The following is a 23228-nucleotide window of genomic DNA, read 5'->3' on the forward strand; positions in this document are numbered from 1 at the left end:
GCTTGCCATAGCCCATTAGTGGCTACACATTGCTATTTAGGAAACTATTTTTCAAACATTTCCAGTTTGCACATTGCTTTAAAAATATCCTTGTTTGTTCCTAAAGAAAAGTGGGCACATTTACCTAAGAACATTGTCAGCTTTACCAGGAAAATAATATTTTTCCACTGGAATAAAATAAAGACCTTGTTTTAAGATCAGCCTCTACATTCTTTTTTTTTTTTTTTTTTTTCAGAGACAGAGTCTCACTTGGTCGCCCTCGTGGGGTCACACAGCTCACAGCAACCTCCAACTCCTGGGCTTAGGCGATTCTCTTGCCTCAGCCTACCACAGGCGCCCACTATAAGGCCCAGCTATTTTTTTTGTTGCAGTTTGGCCAGGGGCCGGGTTTGAACCTGCCACCCTCGGTATATGGGGCCGGCACCCTGCTCACTGAGCCACAGGCACTGCCCTCTACATTCTTTTGTAGAGTGAAACAGTATGTTTGGATTTTATTTATATTGACAACAGAGAACAATAATGTGATGCAATTGAATGACATGGTTTTGTTTAATTTTGATGAGCAAGATTCTATACATAATGCTTAGCAGCACTTATCTCTCCCCCCACCAGCTTTCTCCATTGTTATATAAATATTTATTTATAAATCTTGCCTCTCTTCAACCTTCTCTAACTTAGATGTCTTTCCAAAAAGATACTTTTGTATTTTATTCCCCAATCAATGATTTCTAGTTTTATATTTGGTTTCATGATCCACCCTCCCCCCAGGTGCCAGCAATGTTACTTAATTTTTTTTCACACTCTGGTTAAGGAAATAACAGTTTTCTTTGTTTTTTTCCTTTAAATCCCCCATATTTCAGGAAGAAAAAAAATAATAGTTACTGTGAGCCTATTAATATATTTTGGACCTTCTACTGAGAACTCTCATGACAGTTTCTTATATTTTATAGGATGGGAAACTGACAACAAAAAGTATTAAACAACTTGTCTAAGGATACATATCGAGTATATTGCAGAGTTGGCATTCAAAACCATTTTACTCTGACACTCAAACTCCTGGCTTTTCCATTCTCGCACAGTATTCTAGAATTAACTTCTCCCTACTCAGGTAGATCCTGTAAGGGCAGAATTAGAGGCAGGTATGAGCTTCAGCTGGTCAGAAGGACCAGGGAGCTACATCTTGCTCTGCCACTTACTGCACTAGAATTTTCCACTCAAAATGATAGTCAGCTTTCCAATTTCCAAATGAAAACCTAGTAGACAGATAATGTAGCACAATGCCTAGCTCTTGGTAAAGGGTAAAAAATGAGATTAATTTATTATTAATTACTGCCACAAGAAGAATAGTATGCATATTTATCCTAGAAAAGAACCATAAATTATTTATCTTGATTTGACTGTTTCTATGAAGTTTAGGATTTCTACCCCCCTATTCCCTCAACCCCCAGATGCCTTGCACATAAGGGAAGGTGAGTGCTTACAGGACTCCGAGGACCTGCAGGTTTAGGCCTCTAAGCTGGTTGCCTGTGCGGGATGAGACTCACCATTGCTGCTTTCTTCCCAACTCTAGGGGGAAGTGTAAATGCTGATAGACGTGTAGGCTGCATTACTCTGAAGCCCCATTTCAGCAGCAGGGAAAAGGTGGCCAGTAACACTCAATTTCAGCAGGGGACCAATAGGTTGAGTGCAGATGTCTACGAAGAGATCGATGACCTTGACCTTGCTGCTGGAGGAGTATCTCGTCCTGGATAAGTAGGGGCTGCTCTTTTCCTTGACATCTCTCAGAGGATTGTGTAGACTTCCTAAAACACACTGACATTTGCAGTTCTCTTCAAGATGAATTTCTATTGATACATTCCCAAATAATTATTAATATTTATAAAATCTGAAGCAGAGATTCATGATAGTTATGAGAAACACCTAGAAATGGGAGAAAAATATAAACTGCAGAGTCCTAAAGGAAGTTTTCCAAAGCAGCCCTCCCTACCTATGCCTTTAGTGATGTCTTCCTAATCCTATTGGGGGATGCTGCATTTCTTTCTTTCTTTTATTTTTAGACAGAGTCTTACTCTGTCATGGGTAGAGTAGCATTTTAGCTCACAGCAACCTCAGACTCTTGAGTTTGAGCAATCAATCCTCTTGACTCAGCTTCTGAGTAGCCAGAACTTCAGGCGTGAGCCACAGCACCCAGCTGGTTTTTCCTATTTTTAGTAGATACAGCTTCTCACTCTTTTTTTTTTTCTAGTTAATCAATTTTTTTTTTTTTTTATTGTTGGGGATTCATTGAAGGTACAATAAGCCAGGTTACACTGATTGCAATTGTTAGGTAAAGTCCCTCTTGCAATCATGTCTCTTGATCTGGCTAGTCTCCAACTCCTGAGCTCAAGCAATCCACCTACCTCGGCCTCCCAGAATGATGGGATTACAGGTGTGAGCCACTGCACCAGGCTCTGATGTGCCTCATTTCTTATTCTAAGCTCTTAAGCAGAGGATTGCTGGATTGGACAAAGTCTCTAAGTTTGTCGTAGGGACCAAAACCCTTGGCCTCCTAAAGGTTTACAGAAAAATCACAGACATAGGCAGATCGATTAATAGGAGAAAAGGCATACAAACATATTTAACATATACACAGGAGCCTTCGGAATGAATGAAGAGTCAAAGATACAGGGGAAATGTCCATTTTTATGCTCAGGTTTAACACAGTGTGAACGGCAGTATAGAAATATGATTGGACAAAAAGTATGAGCTAATGTTAGTAGACTGACTGTGGAAACTCAGCCAGGCTGTGTCTGTGTAATATTCCTTCCTGCTGAGTGCAGCAGGACCCTCACTGGGCTGGGGGTCTTGTGACCTATGGTCAGACAAGGTAAATAAGATAATTTCTTCATGGCAAGTTTTTAAACACAATAATCTTAGTTTTTATGATTTTGAGAAAAGGGGGCCTGGCTTTTATGATCCACTTTAGGGAATTGGAATCCTGGTTCCTATGATTGCCCTCAGGAAAGAATGAGACGGAGGGGCGGGACAGGGAAAGGTTAGAGAAAATCTTGTGCTTTTGAGGCTTCCGTGTTGGGCTCTTGTTCTTTGAGCACCAACACCATCGTGTGCTATGAATGGGAGGGGGGTTCTGATTTGATTGAAGACATATAGCCTAAGTCTGTATTGGAGCTGCCTGATTTTTCTTTTGGTATTTATTCAGAAAAATGTTTATTTATTTTATGTTTTCAAAACTGAGTTTGTGTGAGAAGATAGTGGGTGGGGTGATGACAGTAAGAGAAAATGCACAGAAGGAAATGTTCTGACAGCAGACCCAGCCTCCCCGCACGCTCTCCACCCACGTCCTCACTCTCTGCAAGGCAGGGCCTGGGCGATGCACCCAGGCGCAGTCACCTCGGACATTTTGGTGGCATAGTGGTTTTTGAAAGAACACCTTGGTCTGTCATCCTGGGAGAGCAGTGTGCTGAAATTTAGGGGAGGCTCTGCAAACTACACTCACCTCCACCTTACCTTCGACTCAAATCATCTGCCTTGTCCGCACTGCACAAGCACCAATTTTGTTCACTTCTAAAGGCCTGATCGTGAGCCAAATATTGAGTTCAAATGCCCACTGTACATATGCAGGGATCCTTGGAAGAGCACCGCAAAGCTCCCATGAACCTTCCATTCTGTAGGACCTCAGGCATCCCGCTGAGGATGCACAGGAGGTGCAGGAGGCGAGGGAGCCTTACCGAGGAACAAAGTTAGATAGTTTCCAGTCTGAGGACTTCACAAGGAAGGAGGAAGGTTAAATAGGAAGGATTTGCAGGTGAATTAGAGGTGCTGTTGGTAAGGATGAGTGAGGAGGGGGACATGAGGTGTCAGATGGGACAGTGAAAGCAGACCCCAAAGACACAGTCTACATACTAAAATATAAGTTTTAATATCATATTAAAAGTTTCTGGGATGAGTCCGACCAAAGAGGCCTTAATGTTCCCTTCCAGCTTTGTTAAAAATCATACAGGCTCTGCTTCCTGCCTCTAGGCTTCCTGCTTCCTTTTAAAATATATTTATTTTAAAAAATTGCCACTGTAAATTTTCTTCTACTCCTTCTGAGATGTAAATCTGACTAAGCGCCCTTGTAGTTCTGTAACTTAGGGCTATCTTTCTCTAGGAGCTGGGAGCTGTCTTTCTGAAATGTAACCATTAAGAAAGGTAACACCTCTATCTCCCAGTTTCTGTGGGAGGGTAAGAGTCTAACTTTATCAAGTTGTAAAACTTCTTCAGGGTCCTAAGAATGGGAGAAAATTTAATTTCCGTTTGAGTAAGGCTAATTAGCAAATAGATGCCCTAAAACCACATCCCCACCCCCAACCTCAGCTCTTAAAAATTCTTCCACTCTCTATCTATGGAGCTGAGGACTGATTTCTGCTGTTTAATTGGAGCAATTTCTTTAACCCCTGAAGTAATGTGCTTTTTGACAAGAATTCATTAACAAAAGTGGTGAAACCAGTTTACAAAGTATACTACGGAATACATATTGACACAAGACAAATTTTACAGAAGGATTGACAATGAAATTTTATTTAAGTGTTTTCCCTCCTAGCATGACAAAGTTTTAATTTATAAACAAGTATGTCTGCCCATAATGTTTTAAGAGCATATTAATTGCATAAACTATATCCTTATGTAAATATCTTAAGAATATTTATCTCATACATGTAGGATTACTGTTGACTGTGGAATCTCTTGTTTTTTTTTTTTTTTATTGTTGGGGATTCATTGAGGGTACTATAAGCCAGGTTACACTGATTGCAATTGTTAGGTGAAGTCCCTCTTGCAATCATGTCTTGCCCCCAGAAAGTGTGACACACACCAAGGCCCCACCCCCCTCCCTCTGTCCCTCTTTCTGCTTTTCCTCCCCCCCCATAACCTTAATTGTCATTAATTGTCCTCATATCAAAATTGAGTACATAGGATTCATGCTTCTCCATTCTTGTGATGCTTTACTAAGAATAATGTCTTCCACTTCCATCCAGGTTAATACGAAGGATGTAAAGTCTCCATTTTTTTAAATAGCTGAATAGTATTCCATGGTATACATATACCACAGCTTGTTAATCCATTCCTGGGTTGGTGGGCATTTAGGCTGTTTCCACATTTTGGCGATTGTAAATTGAGCTGCAGTAAACAGTCTAGTACAAGTGTCCTCGTGATAAAAGGATTTTTTTCCTTCTGGGTAGATGTCCAGTAATGGGATTGCAGGATCAAATGGGAGGTCTAGCTTGAGTGCTTTGAGGTTTCTCCATACTTCCTTCCAGAAAGGTTGTACTAGGAATCTCTTCTTATCTACAAATGTGAGGTTAGTGCACATGCAATTTTACTTAATATTACATCATATGTATCAATTATCACCTTATTTTCATGATTATTTTCTTTAGCAAAAAATTATACATATTTATAGTGTACTATTGGATTCCTTGACATATGTATACATATGAAATGATTACCATGATCAAGTTAATTAACATATCTGCCACCTCGCTTAGTTATCTCTTTTTTTGCAAAATTTCATTGCAATTTTTGCTTTGACAGTCTAATGTAAATGCTTGCCCTTCTTTCTTAACATTCTTACATAATACAAAATGCTAAACACACCAGCGGCTTCAGTTACCATAGGACTTCTTCCAGGAAAATGAATGTTGTGGTGGAAAAAGGCCTCTTTAGTGGTGGTATGCTAAACACCAGAAAACCTTATTCCTTCATTAAAACAAAACAAAACAAAACAAAAATGTCACACAACTGTATTTTTAACCTGTATTTTTAACAAGTTTTGTTCTTTATTCTACTTATTTTCCTTAGTAATTCACTGTAAGCCCTTTGTCTTAGCTCACTCTAATAAATTGAAAGGCGAAAGACAAACCTTAGACTTCTTTTAGGGTTAGTAACAAAATGCTAACTGCTGTCCTTCTGCAGAGGTTTTTATAGGGAAACGAGACCAGACTCAAAACCTGAGCACTTTCCCTAGCAAACTCTGCTTGGTGAAAGCACCATCCCTAAAACCCTTCAGGTTAACAGTAATTAGACCAGGAGACTAAATGTCCTTATTGAGATAGCTTCTTTACATAATAATCTTATCTAACACCCAAGAGAGTCATAGGGGCAAGGCATTGTTATCTCTGCTTTGCAAATAAGGATAAGGTAGAAGAGGTTACCCATCAAACTCCAGATTTCACAGGTAATGAACTTGACAGAGCTCTATTTCAAAATTTATTCTGGCTGGCTTCAAAATCAGGGAGTTTTCTCTGCCTTGTGCTATTTTCTTGCCTGTAAAATCGAGAGAATGATAATGGGGATGTGTAAGTTACATTCCAAGCTTGGAATTCTGTTACCTTAATTGTCAGAGACGTAGTGCATTGAGCCCAGAGAAGGGCATGAGCCATGCTTTCGAGGGCAGCAATACAAACAGTTCCCTTTCCAGGAAATTAATGACCCTTTACCCCACTGGCTTGCTGCTTTAGGACAGTTTTTGAAAGGGCATCCAGGGCATTTAAGTGATATGGATCACCTGGGTTTCTCCAATGAGCAGATCCAGCCTTTCTCTCTGTGTTTCTATATATTTCTTTGCCTAAATCCAGAAAAAAGATATTTACAGTCAAGCTCTTCTTGAGGAGTTTATAGGGTATAGCAAATGAAACTGCCCATGGATGTCAGGCTCATTCCTGGCTCTGCCTGATTCTTTTCTTTGCCCTTCCATAAATAAGCAACATCATTTCTCTAAGACTTCATTTCATTTCTTTAGAGCGATACTAATAACACCCGTCTTAAGGAGATTTTCTAACAATTAGATAGACTGAAAACTCAGAGAGCCTTGAATTCTTCAGACTGAATGTATTGTATACAAGTAATTACTTAGCCTGAACAGCTAGGAGGCCTTTCATTCTGACGAGGGGGTATCTCTGATATTTATTTTGCACACATAAAGCAGCTTAAAGGAAACTCAGCTATCACCTCCTCTGATGCTCTTATTTTACAGGTGAAAACAGTGCAAAATTCTGTGATGTTGCAAAACTGAGGTCAGGTAGGCTAGCTGTCTTTCTCCAACCCCCCAGTAATAAACGCTATGTATATTTAGACATACATACACTCTGTGAAGGCAAGTATAGGATGCAACTTGCTTGATGTAGCTCCTACTCTTTGTTTTATAATATGGTTTGTCTATTTTTCCAAAAAGAGGTGCTACGAAAATATTAACTTTAATTGCTTTTAATACAGCTAACTTAAAATATACACATCATATAAATATAAAATTGTTGTAACATTATATGAATGCTAATAAAATCAACCAGCAATTTAATAGGACATAACTCCAAACATTTGGATTAGTCCTGACAATGTGTTTGTGATGGGGTGAATCTTTGCAGTGACTTCTCTTACCTGGAGTGGTGGCTCCACCTACTTTCACAGTTCCACTTATACTCCAATATATATAAATTATATATAGTACATATAATAGAACCTTTATAGTTGATCAACCCCCTACATTAACCATCTCCTTAAGTTGACCTAATTTTCATAGACTGGATATGCACCACGTGTACGTAGTGAACTAGTACCGTGGGCCTAGTTCCTATGTTGACCACACCCACATGCTGACCAGTTTGTTACAGTCCCTTGGGTGATCAACGTACAGAGGTTCTACTGTATTTATGAGCATACTTTTTAATTGCCCATTTTATACTTACTATTTATGCATTATTTACTATCTTGTATTAGTCTGTGTCTTATTTTCTAAGTATAAAACTACTTGATGGAGACCATGGTGTGTGTGTCTACAGAGATCTTCCTTTGAACATAGGATTACATGTCATACAAGGTAGGGTCTTAGTTAATATATGTTGTTTGATGATTTATTTGTTTTTTTTTTTAAAGTACAAGTATATTTAACTCAATAATTGGTGCAGCAATATTTAATGAGTCTCACTTTTGTGCAAATGTAGGAAAAGAAATCATTCATCTTGGTCTTCAAGACTACCCAATTTAGCTGAGAAGCTAAGTATTTCTGTCAAGCAGTTAAGGGGTAACTGACAAAAGACAATATGTATAATAATTCCAGGGGAAAGCAGGGAATAGTGTAGACTTCCATGGGTAAAGAATTCCTAGAGGAATAGGAAATTTCAGTGTGTAGCTGAGAGGGAGAATTGGCCATTCACATTCTAAGCAGGTGGAAAGAGCCAGTAAAGGCTGGAGTTTGCCCACCTGGTGGGGAATCATTTAGGGAGTGGTTAGATAGAAATTTGAGAGTTTTGTGAAATTGAAATTGGAGAATGGCTTGTTTTTTCTGTTAACATACTTGTTATATAACTTATGAATTCATTGCAGTTAATCACAATTATATCTAATTAATTACATATTGAGTTTCCTTGGGCTTCACATTATAGAGACGAAAATAATCAGATGAACTAGATCATGGTGCTTTCCCAAAACTAGGTTTTGTAGGAACCACTAGGACTTCAATTGTTAGAGACTTTCTGCCGTAGTGACACAAAATTCATCCATGGTACTTTTCACACTTTGTTGGATTGAAAATTACTGTGACGTGGCTGATTCCTCATAGTGAAGAAATGGGAGGAGAAGCACTTCTCCCATTAGCTTTTCCCAAAACCATTTCTTTGTGAGCTCGTCTTTCAAGGGTGAGATGAGTTTTCTTGAAACTTTTTGGCAGTAGGCAAGACACTGAAAATCTGGACTGTTCTACCTCAAAGACTAATCCACTACTTAAATCTTTCATTTTCCTCTGGCTTTTTTCCCTTATAAGAGTTTTGGGACACAGTTTTGCTCTTGCTTTTGGGTACTCTCATGCAGTCTGTTAGACAGATATTAAAGTTGACAGTGACGGTCCTTACCCACGTGTGTGAAATAACTAATGTTTGGGGAGAAAGAACAGCCAACACCACAAAAAAGTGGCATTAGATCACGAGTATTCTTATTACACTTGCCTCCATTCTTTTTTCAGAATCAGTTATATCTAATTACTTCTCTTTAAAAATAGATTTATGGCCACCAGGGGGGCCGTCTTCTAACAAAGACACCAGAGTGACTAGGGAGAGATTAGCCGTTGGAGTTCCCTAGCTGGTGTGAAGCATTATTAGCAAAGCAAGCAAGCCAACTGTGTTTTGCTCCTCTTCTATCTTTTCTGTAAGATGGCTTTGATTTTTTTTTTTTTTTTTTTTCTGGTGAATTTTTTTTTTTTTTTTTTTTTTTATTGTTGGGGATTCATTGAGGGTACAATAAGCCAGTTACACTGATTGCAATTGTTAGGTAAAGTCCCTCTTGCAATCATGTCTTGCCCCCATAAAATGTGACACACACTAAGGCCCCACCCTCCTCCCGCCATCCCTCTTTCTGCTTCCCCCCCCATAACCTTAATTGTCATTAATTGTCCTCATATGATTTTTTTTTTTTTTTGTTAGTTTAGAAAGATTCTAAGGTCTGAGTGATAGCTAAATTTAGAGAAACATTCTGTTTGACTGACATACCAAATCTTTTTATTAACTGCCAAAGCTGGTTCAGATTAATGATCTAGTACCCCTGTGTGATATGCACACTGTGATGGATTAAATGTGCATTTTAACTGGTGTATTTTTTCAGACTCTGTAGAGTTTAAAGAGAAATTCCTGCTTAACACATTAGGTGTTGAGATTGTTAAGGGTAATGTTTGTTCCAGCTCCAAGTTTCTTTTAGCATCTGTGATATGTCTGGGGGAAATTTCAGATGCTCAAGGAGAACCAATTTATTGGTTTGTTTTGTTTCAGTCTGTGGAGGGAAGCTGTAGCCTCCTTAATCCTCCATTATCCAGATTCTAAAGAGCAAGGCATGAATGATAGCAATTCAGTTATCATGTTCTATTTCTAGCAGAATTGTTTGTACTTTAGCTCAAAATATCCCTCTTCTTAATTTTAACTGGTTTTGCCAGTTGCCAGTTAAACCAGATTGCAAGTGAAAATGAATATCATCAACACACTTAAATATTTCTGTGCACGGTACAAAGCAGACTGCAGATGATTATAGACGATGGGAGAATGTGTTTCCACAGAAACTTTCTTCTAAATTGCTAGGACTGTGTTAGACTTTAAGATTACTCATAGGCATGTGCTCAAAAATTTGGGAAACTTAAAAAAAATGTATTTTACTTAAATGTATAAAGAGAGCAAAATTCGCTAAGGTGATGATTCATCTATTTCCCTACAGTTTAAAAATGGTACATGTAACATTTATGTGGCACAAAAGATGACTTTGAGTAGCTGTGAGTGGTAATTTTAAACAAAGCAAATTAGTAAACATTCACCATGACGTTCTTCTTCACCTCTTCTTGGACCCCCTAGGGAATGGGCATCCTTGGTCTTTTCACTTTTCAATTGGATTTTAGCTATGGCTGAAAATGCCCCCCTACTTCCACTCGCTTCTTGGTAATGAAGTTTAAGTTATCTTCTGATAATGCTGTCCTCTTTTAGAAATCTTCAGGACTCACACAATGCAAACCCTAGTCAGACTATTTAACCCACAGTGGCTTTTCTTTACCAGTCTTTTTAGAAAAAACACTATTTGTACCTTTATTAGCTAATAAATTCTCATACTAGCCACATCTTATACTCCTCTTGTCACTCACCCCAGCTTTCTCCTTTGGCTCATCCTGGTCTTCCTATTTTTTTTTTTTTGAGCAATCTTTTTTTTTCACATTTTTGCATGTTAATATCATGTCATTTAAGGTCCATGTGCAATGATTTGAATGTTTGTTCCCTCCATACTTCATGTTGAAGTTTGATTCCCAGCATGGCAGTGTCGGGAGGTGGGGCCTGGTGGGAGGTATTTGGGTCTTGGGAGCCAATCTCTCATGGATATATCAGTGACCCTTTCTGGATCATGAGTTCTTACTCTTTTATTTTCCTTAACAGTCAGTTGTTAAAAAGAGCCGGGCACCCCTCAGTCCACCAGCCACTTTCTCTCTCGCCGTGCAATTTCTTTGCACACTTGAGTTCCCCTTGTGCTTCCTAAGCTGAGACCCTTACCACATGCAGATACCCAGCCTTGAACTTTCCAGCCACCAGAATTATAATCTCAATAAAATTCTTTTCTTTAGGAATTACCCATTCTCAGGTATTCTGTTAAGACTAAGATACCATGTAAATGCTACTTCTTCCAAAAAAGTCTTGTGAGATATTTCCCTTGCTCCCCACACATCCCAAATAAACCTTGTGATTGCACTTCTCCAGGAATGGCATTCACAGTGCTGGACTTCTGTGCAGCATTGTCACCATTTTTTTGGAGCATTTTATGGATGCAATACTGATTCTAGTACAGTGTGATTAGTGCTGCAACAGAGACATATACAGGTACTACAGGGCCACAGAGTGGTCAGGAAGAGGTCTGTGGATTCTGGAGACACTGAGGGAAACCAGTTGAGAGATACTCAAGAATGCAGACTGGCCATTCAACCAGTGTCTTCAGCCAGGCTAGAATCACAGTGTGCTATAGTTTTCCATGCTCCACCAGGCAACACCTGGAATATGTTGTAGAAGACCTAGTAGAAGTCTGTGGACAAACTGATTAAATATTTTTGAAAATGAATTGACAGGTAATTAAGAGCAATAGTCTTAATTATCTTCTTATATTTGTTCCCACTAATTGAATCCATAAAATACTCAAAAAATTGTTGTATTAAGTTAGAGCTTTTAATCTCTAATGAAATATTATTAACCTTTTAATAATAACAATGATAATAATGATGATGATAATACCGTGAAATAATCATGTAGCTTCACTATACACCAAGCACTGTATTGAGTGCTTCATATATAACATGTACTGATTAAATAATATGTACTTATTTAATTCTCACATCTACCCTATAAGGATTATTTTCTCTGATTTATAAAAAAGAACTGAAGTGCAAAAGGATAGAATAAATTGTCTAAAGTCCTGCACCTTGTCAGTAGAATGGCCAGGCTCCTATCTAGGCAATCTAACTCTAAATGTAACGCTTTTGTTGCTTTGAATTAATGTTAATGAAAGCAGTTTTTGATCTAATGAAATGACGGCGTTCATTGTTTCCCATTCCTAACCACCTGTTCTGTCCATTATCCACTAACACTCTGGCTCTGCCTCCATTGACCTGTAGAACACTTTCAATCAAAAGCGAGTAAAGAACCATCTTAGCCTCAATATCCATCCTTGAAATCCTCTTGCTAACACTTACAATTGTTGCCCCCGCATTTAAATTATTTCTGTCCTGCCTTTTGATTTCCTAGATGTGAATAACTTATAAAATTCTGTTCCCCCTTCACCTTGCCTTGGGCACTCAGCTTCTTAGTGGTCCATTCATTCCTCAGTCATCTGCCGCCACAAATACCCCAGTGCTCTCAACATCTTTTTCTCTCATCTTAATTTCCCACCCACATTTCAGTTCCAAGTCTCCAAAATAGATATTGGCTCTTACTTCACAATTTTTTCTTTTTTTAAAAAGCACTAAAAGCACTCCCATCTTAATTTATACTCTCAAATATTGATCCCACAAATATATTAGTAACATGCTGGTCCAATCTTTTTAATTGTGAGGCATTAAAACTATTCCAGTGATAATTTCCTTCGTAGCATATTTCACCATGTATTACATATAATGTCCATCCATGCTTTTGGCAAAAACTTTTAGGATAAATATCTTTCATTTTAACTTTCTAATTTAAATTTTTATCTGCTTATATTTAGGTGCTTGTTTCTTTTTCATATTATGAAGAAATTTTAGCATTTATCTTTTAACATATTATGGTGCAAGAAATTTCGTGTACAATAAAGGAGGTCCAAAATGTCTCTGGGCAGCTCCGTTGCCATGCTCATTAGCATATTTAACAACTGTTGGCTTAAAGCTTTCAGTGTACAAAAATCATTTCAACATTTCCCAAGGGATTTTCCAATAACTTTTGTGAGAATATCAGCTACATTGCTAGCTCCCACCTAAAGTGTACAAGGAGGAATACATTGTTCTTTGTGGGCTGAAAATGCTTTTGTTCCAAGTTTGTTGTGAGTCAACAAAACTGATTACTGTTTTCCAGAGTATTATTTTGCATATGGATATTGTAATTGCTTTTCAAAGTTACATACTTAATTCATAAACATAAATAAAAGAGTAAAAACCATTTATATAGGTATGGAATTAGTACTATTCATCTATATTTTTTTCTCAAAAATCTGGGCAAAAAGTGTGCATTATATATGGCAAAATACTGTGCTTAAAAAGAAAATGTGCATTAAGTGTATGTGTGTTAAATCTGTCTATCTTTCTATCTACCTACCTACTTAACTCCTAAGTCTACATATCTACCTACCCCGTTTCCCCCAAAATAAGACAATGTCTTATTTTAAGATGTGCTCCCAAAGATGCGCTAGGTCTTATTTTCAGGGGATGTCTTATCTTTCCTGTAAGTAGGTCTTATTTTCGGAGGCTGTCTTATTTTTGGGGAAACAGGGTATCTATCTCTTAAATCTATATGTCTACCTATTTCTTAAATTTATCCTCTTGTCCTTTTTTCAATCCTTTCACTCTGAGCCTGATTCTTACTATGTTGTGTTATGATTTGAATGTGTCCCCCAAAATCTATGTGCTGGAAACTTAATCCCCAGCACAACAGTGCTGGAATATGGGGCTTAATGAGAGGTGATTAGACCCTGAGGAAACTGCTTTCATGAAGGAATTAATGCTGTTATCAAGGGTATGGGTTTGTTGTCCAAGGGCAAGAGCCAGTTTCGTGTCCTTCTGTCTCTTGCCCTTTTTGTCTTCCTTGTGCTCTTTTGCCATGGATGACACAGCAAGAACATCATCTGTAGATGCTGGCCCCTTGATCTTGGACTTCTCAGGTTCCAGAGCCTTGAGCTTATATTTTTCTGTTCATTATAAATTATCCAGGGGGACGAGCAAGATGGGGGACCAGAAAGATCATTCAGCTGAGCTCTCCTAGAAAGACTAGGGAAAAAGAGAGAACCCAGCCAGACCTGGTGCAGGGACATTACCCAGAGCCATATCTCAGGGAGCACAGCAAGGAGGTGGTGAGCTGGATATAGCCTATGATCCCAAGCAGTAGAAATCTGATGAATTAGGCAAGTGATTATGACCAGTTGAGATTGGCTGGTCTCCAAAAAGTTCTGGGATAGGAGGAAGTCTTTCCAGAGTTTCTAGTTGTTGGAGGAAGCTGCATGTTGAGTAGAAAGCATGGTAGACTGGGTGGAGTCAAAAAGTATACAGCAACCAGATTTGAATGCCAGTTGGACTAGATTTGCCATAGGTTTAGTGGCTGGTGAGGCAGCCATACTGAGAGGGCCTTAGTGGCCAGGGGGCTGCCACTGTGGGGAGGTTGTGTGAAGGCCTTAGCATGGGCTTAAAGCATGGTTGTCTTAATTCTGCCTGCTGGGATCAGAACTCCACTCTTGGGACAAGCTGAGAGACTCCTGCACCCCATGGGAATTGGAGTCAGGGGAGCAGTGTGACACCTGCCCCTAAAGGATTCTTGTGAGCTTTAGAATCCCAACCCAGCAGGGTCTGAATGCTGAAGAAACAATCAGGCAATCACTGAAGGCAACTAAGTTTGGAGTAAGGACCATAGAGGTTTCTGGCTGAGTTCTCCGTCTCCTAAAAATTCACAGTGCACCTGGTGTACTGGAGACATATTGCAACATATTGTCATCAAGAGTAAAGACTCCTGACTTGGCGCCTGTAGCTTAGTGGTAGAGTACCAGCCACATACACCAAGGCTGGTGGGTTCAAACCCAGCCCAGGCCTGCTAAACAACAATGACAACTACAACAAAAAAATAGCCAGGCATTGTGGGGGGTGCCTGTAGTCCCAGCTAATTGAGAGGCTGAGGCAAGAAAATCACTTAAGCCCAGGAGTTTGAGGTTTCTGTGAGCTATGATGCCACAGCACTTTACCAAGGGCAACATAGTGAGACTCTGTCTCAAGGAAAAAAAAAAAAAGAATAAGAGAGTAAGGACACCTGTATTTTTTGCCATGAGGAAGAGTTTGGCTTTGCTCAGGCTGAGCCCACTTCAAGACCTAAGCTCTGAGACAAGGTAATTTGAAGCAAAGGAGGCACTAAGAAGGAAAAAGGAGGACAAGGAGCTGAACAAGAAGAAAGAACACATGAGGAGGAATCAACACAAAAATTCAGGTAACATGAAAAACAAAAACAGAGGAATTTCCCCAAGGGACAATGAGGCAGCTACTGCAGAAGACTCTACCTAAAAAGAATTAATGAACTTGGAGCACGTCTGGGCAGAGAGGCTGGCGCGAGGAAGAAGGCTGATTCGATTGCTGTCCTTTGAGAGCATCGAACCAGCAGAGGAGTGACAGCATCCTCTGTGACGTCACCCTGAGAAATTCCACACTCAGAAGGCGGTCCTGGCAGCACGCAGTGACCATATCCAGAGCTCTCCCATTTTCGCTGTGGACCCTGAGGAACCAGGGCTGGTTGGTGTTTTCTGCTGCAGATGTTTGGAGAGTTAATCACATGGTTTTTTGGAGAGTAAGATGGCGGCCAAGTAACAGTTTCCTTGCATCTGGGCACTGTGAGTCTGGGGAGATAGGATTCCAGGCATCTCTGGCTGGTGGGATCTGCCTATCATCACCCCTGTGAGGATACAGGAAGTCAGTGAGAGACTTCTGGACCTCAAGAGAAGGACTAAAACAGTGGAAAAATGGCACGAGAACTTAAAGAGCAAGAGGAAGTGAAAGGAAAATTAGGGCAAGGAAACAGATAAAAGAAATCACTCATGAGGAAGAATCAGCAGAAAACTCCAGGCAACATGAAGAACAACCCCTCCAAGGGACCATGAAGTAGCTACTGCAGAGGATTCCACCTATAAAGAAATGTTAGGAATGACAGAATGGGAATTTACAACACACATGTTGAAAACAATGAAAGAAATGATGGAAACAATGAAAGAAACTGCTAATAAAGTGGAAAATAACCAAAAGGAAATCAAAAACAGAATCAAATAAGAGATGAACGATATGAAGAATATAAAAAGGATATAGTAGAGCTGAAGGAACTGAAACAGTCAATTAGGGAACTTAAAGATGCAATGGAAAGTATCAGCAACAGGTTAGACCATGCAGAAGAAAGAATTTCAGAGGTAGAAGACAAAGTTCTTGAGATAACTCAGATAGTAAAAGAGGCAGAAAAGAAGAGAGAGAAAGCAGAGCGTTCACTGTCAGAATTATGGGACTTTATGAAGTGTTCCAACATAGGAGTTATAGGAATCCCAGAAGGGGAAGAAGAATGCCCCAGAGGAATGGAAGCCATATTAGAGAATATTATAAAAGAAAATTTCCCAAATATCACCAAAGATCCTGACACCCTGTTTTCAGAGGGATATCGGACTCCAGATCGCCTCAACTCTAACTGAGCTTCTCCAAGACACATTGTGAAGAACCTGTCCAAAGTAAACACAAAAGAAAAGATTCTGCAAGCTGCCAGGAGTAAGCGGCAGTTGACCTACAGGGGCAAATCCATCAGAGTGACCGCAGACTTCTCTAATGAAACTTTCCAAGAAAGAAGACAATGGTCATCTACCTTTAGTCTACTTAAACAGAACAATTTCCAGCCCAGAATTCTGTACCCTGCTAAGCTAAGCTTTAAAATTGACGGAGAAATCAAATCATTTACAGATATACAAACATTGAGGAAATTTGCCACAAGACCAGCTCTACAGGAAATACTTCAACCTGTTCTGCACACTGACCACAACAATGGATCAGCAGCAAAGTAAGAACTCAGAAATTAAAGGACACAACCTAACCTCCACACTGATGCAAAAGATAAAACTAAACAATGGACTCTTACAAAATAAGATGAATAGAATACTACCACACTTATCAATTATCTCAATAAATGTTAATGGCTTGAATTCCCCACTGAAGAGACATAGATTGGCTGACTGGATTAAAAAACACAAGCCATCCATTTGCTGTCTGCAAGAAACACACCTGGCTTCAAAAGACAAATTAAAGCTCCGAGTCAAGGGTTGGAAGACAATTTTTCAGGCAAATGGAATTCAGAACAAAAGAGGAGTTGCAATCTTATTTTCAGATACATGTGGATTTAAAGCAACTAAAGTCAAAAAAGACGAAGATGGTCAATTTATATTGGTCAAAGGAAAAATACAACAAGAAGACGTTTCAATTCTAAATATTTATGCACCCAATTTAAATGCTCCCAGATTCTTGAAACAGACCTTACTCAGTCTGAGCAATATGATATCTGATAATACCATCATAACAGGGGACTTTAACACTCCTCTTACAGAGCTGGACAGATCCTCTAAACAGAAATTAAACAAAGATATAAGAGATTTAAATGAGACCCTAGAACAACTGTGCTTGATAGACGCATATAGAACACTCCATCCCAAAGGTAAGAATATACATTCTTCTCATCATCCCATGGAACATTCTCCAAAATTGATCATATCCTGGGACACAAAACAAATATCAACAGAATCAAAAGAATTGAAATTTTACCTTGTATCTTCTCAGACCATAAGGCACTAAAGGTGGAACTCAACTCTAACAAAAATGCTTGACCCCACACAAAGGCATGGAAATTAAACAATCTTCTGTTGAATAACAGATGGGTATAGGAGGAAATAAAACAGGAAATCATTAACTTCCTTGAGCATAACAACAATGAAGACATAAGCTACCAAAACCTGTGGGATACTGCAAAAGCAGTTTTGAGAGGAAAATTCATTGCTTTAGATGCCTACATTCGAAAAACAGAAAGAGAGCGCATCAACAATCTCACAAGCCATCTTATGGAATTGGAAAAAGAAGAACAATCTAAGCCTAAACTCAGTAGAAGAAAAGAAATATCCAAAATCAAATCAGAGATCAATGAAATTGAAAACAAAAGAATCATTCAGAAAATTAATGAAACAAGGAGTTGGTTTTTTGAAAAAATAAATAAAATAGATAAACCATTGGCCAGACTAACTAGAAATAGAAAAGTAAAATCTCTAGTAACCTCAATCAGAAATGACAAAGGGGAAATAACAACTGATCCCACAGAGATACAAGAGATCATCTCTGAATACTACCAGAAACTCTATGCCCAGAAATTTGACAATGTGAAGGAAGTGGATAATATGTGGAATCACACCCTCTCCCTAGACTTAGCCAGGAAGAAATAGAGATCCTGAACAGACCAATTCCAAGCACTGAGATCAAAGAAACAATAAAAAAATCTTCCAACCAAAAAACGCCCTGGTCCAGATGGCTTCACACCAGAATTCTATCAAACCTTCAAGGAAGAACTTATTCCTGTACTGCAGAAATTATTCCAAAAAATTGAGGAAGAAGGAATCTTCCCCAACACATTCTATGAAGCAAACATCACCCTGATACCAAAACCAGGAAAAGACCCAAACAAAAAGGAGAATTTCAGACCAATCTCACTCATGAATATAGATGCAAAAATTCTCAACAAAATCCTAGCCAATAGATTACAACTTATCATCAAAAAAGTCATTCATCATGATCAAGTAGGCTTCATCCCAGGGATGCAAGGCTGATTTAACATACACAAGTCCATAAACGTTATCCACCATATTAACAGAGGCAAAAAAAAGATCACATGATCCTCTCAATAGATGCAGAAAAAGCATTTGATAAAATCCAGCATCCTTTTCTAATTAGAACACTGAAGAGTATAGGCATAGGTAGCACATTTCTAAAACTGATTGAAGCTATCTATGACAAACCCACAGCTAATATTTTACTGAATGGAGTAAAACTGAAAGCTTTTCCTCTTAGAACTGGAACCAGACAAGGTTGTCCTCTGTCACCTTTACTATTCAACATAGTGCTGGAAGTTCTAGCCAGTAGAATTAGGCAAGACAAGGAAATAAAGGGAATCCAAATGGGAGCAGAGGAGGTCAAACTCTCCCTCTTTGCTGATGACAAGATCATATACTTAGAGAACCCCAAAGACTCAACCGCAAGACTCCTAGAAGTTATCAAAAAATACAGTAATGTTTAAGGATATAAAATCAATGTCCACAAGTCAGTAGCCTTTGTATACACCAATAACAGTCAGATGAGAAGCTAATTAAGGACACAACTCCCTTCACCATAGTCTCAAAGAAAATGAAATACCTAGGAATATACCTAACGAAGGAGGTGAAGGACCTCTATAAAGAAAACTATGAAATCCTCAGAAAGGAAATAGGAGAGGATATTAACAAATGGAAGAACATACCATGCTCATGGACGGGAAGAATCAACATTGTTAAAATGTCTATACTTCCCAAAGCAATCTACCTATTCAATGCCATTCCTATCAAAATACCAACATCGTACTTTCAAGATTTGGAGAAAATTATTCTGCGTTTTGTATGGAACTGGAAAAAACCCTGTATGGCTAAGGCAGTTCTTAGTAATAAAAATAAAGCTGGGAGCATCAGCATACCAGATTTTAGTCTGTACTACAAAGCCATAGTGGTCAAGACAGCATGGTACTGGCACAAAAACAGAGACATAGACACTTGGAATCGAATTGAAAACCAAGAAATGAAACTAACATCTTACAACCACCTAATCTTTGATAAACCAAACAAGAACATACCTTAGGGGAAAGACTCCCTATTCAATAAATGGTGTTGGGAGAACTGGATGTCTACATGTAAAAGACTGAAACTGGACCCACACCTTTCCTCACTCACAAAAATTGATTCAAGATGGATAAAGGACTTAAATTTAAGGCATGAAACAATTAAAATCCTCAAAGAAAGCATAGGAAAAGCAGTGGAAGATATTGGCCTGGGGAAAGACTTCATGAAGAAGACTGCCATGGCAATTGCAACAACAAAAATAAACAAATGAGACTTCATTAAACTGAAAAGCTTCTGTACAGCTAAGGAGACAATAACCAAAGCAAAGAGACAACCTACACAATGGGAAAGGATATTTACATATTTTCAATCAGACAAAAGCTTGATAACTAGGATGTATAGAGAACTCAAATTAATCCACATGAAAAAAGCCAACAATCCTATATATCAATGGGCAAAAGACATGAATAGAACCTTCTGTAAAGATGACAGACAAATGGCTAACAAACACATGAAAAAATGTTCATCATCTCTATATATTAGAGAAATGCAAATCAAAACAACCCTGAGATATCATCTAACCCCAGTGAGAATGGCCCACATCACAAAATCTCAAAACTGCAGATGCTGGTGTGGATGTGGAGGGAAGGGAACACTTTTACACTGCTGGTGGGAGTGCAAACTAGTACTACCTTCCTGGAAGGACGTATGGAGAAACCTCAAAGTGCTCAAGCTAGACCTACCATTTGATCTGGCAATCCCATTACTGGGCATCTCCCCAGAAGGAAAAAAATCCTTTTAACATAAGGAATCTTGTACTAGACTATTTATTGCAGCTCAATTTACAATCGCCAAAATGTGGAAACAGCCTAAATGCCCACCAACCCATGAATGGATTAACAAGCTGTGGTATATGTATACCATGGAATACTATTCAGCTATTAAAAAAAATGGAGACTTTACATCCTTGGTATTAACCTGGATGGAAGTGGAAGACATTATTCTTAGTAAAGCATCTCAAGAATGGAGAAGCATGAATCCTATGTACTCAGTTTTGATATGAGGACAATTAATGACAATTAATGTTATGGGGAGGGAGGAAAAGCAGAAAGAGGGATGGAGAGAGGGGTGTGGTCCTTGGTGTGTGTCACACTTTATGTGGCAAGACATGATTGCAAGAGGGACTTTACCTAACAATTGCAATCAGTGTAACCTGGCTTATTATACTCTCAATGAATCCCCAACAATAAAAAAAAACAAAAGAAAGTCCTATCGTCTTTTATAGGACTCCAAGGACCAATGAAAACCATATTTTTGATGTTATTTTATTAACAGTGAATGTGTCTTCCAATAAAAATCTCAATATTAAAAAAAAAAAAAAGTTAATCACCTGAGTATTTTGATCCTTAACCTCGAGATTAGGAATCACTACATGTCAAATTTCCAGAAGTTAAACACTACCTATCCATTCTCTATGAAAACAGAGCAATGTGATCCAAATATTTTTATTAAATGATTATTGTTTTATTTCCACATTTTGGCTTTTTAAAAATATGTTTTGTTGCTTGGAAGAGATTTTACACCTGTGGAATTTCACATTTCTTTGTAATACCAATAAAGAGTTTAGAGACTCACAAAAAAAAAAAAGAAAAAAAGAATTAATGAACTTGACAGAAAGGAAATTTAAAATATGAATGATAAAGACAATAAAAGGAATGGCTGAGAAAATAGAAAGACAGAACCAAAAGTTGAATGAGAAATTTGTAGAATATAGAAAGCTTATGGCAGAGCTTAATGAAATGAAGGAGACAATCAGGGAAAGTAAAGATGCAGTAGAAAGTATCAAAAATAGGTTAGGCCATGGAGAAGAAAGAATCTCAGGCTACAGGATAAAGTTTTTGAGTTAACTCTGGTAGTTAAAGAGGCAGAAAAGAAGAGAGAGAAAGCTTAGAGAACTATGAGACTCCATGAGCATTCAAACATACAAATAATAGAGATCCCTGAAGGGGAAGAAGATTGTCCCAAAGAAATGGAAGCCCTACTGGAGACTATCATAAATGAAAACTTCCCAAGTTTTACTAAACTAACATACTCCTTTCAGATGGATATCCCTGGGTCATCTCAACTCCAACAAAGCCTCTCCAAAACACATTGCAATGAACCTGTTCAAAGTCAAGATGAAAGAAAAAATTCTGACAACAACCAGAAATAAGCACCAACTGACCTGTAGTGGCAGAGCCATTAGGATGACAGCAGACTTTTTAACAGAAACCTTATGAGCCAGAAGAGCATGGTCATCCACCTTCAACATTCTTAAACAAAACAATTTTCAGCCCATAATTTGGTATCCTGCTAAACTAAGCTTCAAAATTGATGGCAAATTCAAATCTTTTTTATACAAGCACTGAGAAAATTCAAAACAAGATAAGCTTTACAGTAAAATCCTTAGACCTATTCTGAACACACACCATCACAATGGACCATCAGCAAAGTAAACACACAGATGCTAAAGGTAAAAACCTAGCTTCCACAATGGCACAAAAGATAAAAATACACTACGGACTTTTACAAAATAACATGAATAGAAGTCCACCACACTTACCAATTTCTTGAATAAATGTCAGTGGAATGAATTCCCCAGTGAAGAGGCACAGGATGGCTTACTGGATAAAAAAGCACAAGCCATCTGAGTGCTGTTTCTAGGAGACACAACTAGCCTTGAAGACAAATCATGATTCCAGGTTAAGAAATGGAAAACAGTATTTTAAGCAAATGGAAATCAGAAGAAAGTAGGGATTGCAATCTTATCTTCAGACACAAGCAGATTTAAAGCAGCTAAAGTTAAGAAGACAAGGATGGAGACTTTATACTGGTCAAAGAAACAATACAATAAGAAAAAATTTCAATTTTAAATATTTATGCATCCAACTTAAATGCTCCCAGATTTATGAAACAGACCTTAATGAGTCTGAGCAATATGCTATCCCTTAACACCATAATAGCTGGGAAATTTAACACCCCTCTGACAGAACTGGACAGTTCCTCTAAACAGACATTAAATGAAGATACAAAGGATTTAAATGTGACCTTAGAACAAATGGGATTAACCAACATATACAGAACACACCTTCTCAAAGCTAGGGAATATACATTTTTCTCATCAGCCCATGGTATGTACTTCAAAATCGACCACATCCTAGGATACAAATCAAACCTCAGCAAAATTAAAAGAATAGAAATTATGCCTTGTGTCTTCTCAGACCACAGGCATTAAAGGTGGTACTCAACTCCAACAAAAATGTTCATCCCCACTCAAAGACTTGGAAATTAAACAACCTTATGCTGAATGATAGTTGGGTTCAGGAAGAGATAAAAAAGGAATTTGTTAAATTCTCTAAACATAAAAACGATGAAGACACAAGTTACCAAAACCTCTGGGATACAGCAAAAAGCAGTCCTAAGGGAAATTTATCACATTAGATGCCTACATTCAAAAAACAGAAAGAGAGTGCATTAACAAACACATGAACCATCTATGGAATTGGAAAAAGAAGAATAATCTAATTCCAAACCCAGCAGAAGAGAAGAAATAACCA

This window comes from Nycticebus coucang, chromosome 19 (assembly GCF_027406575.1).
Source record: "Nycticebus coucang isolate mNycCou1 chromosome 19, mNycCou1.pri, whole genome shotgun sequence".
Taxonomy (NCBI): Eukaryota; Metazoa; Chordata; class Mammalia; order Primates; family Lorisidae; genus Nycticebus; species Nycticebus coucang.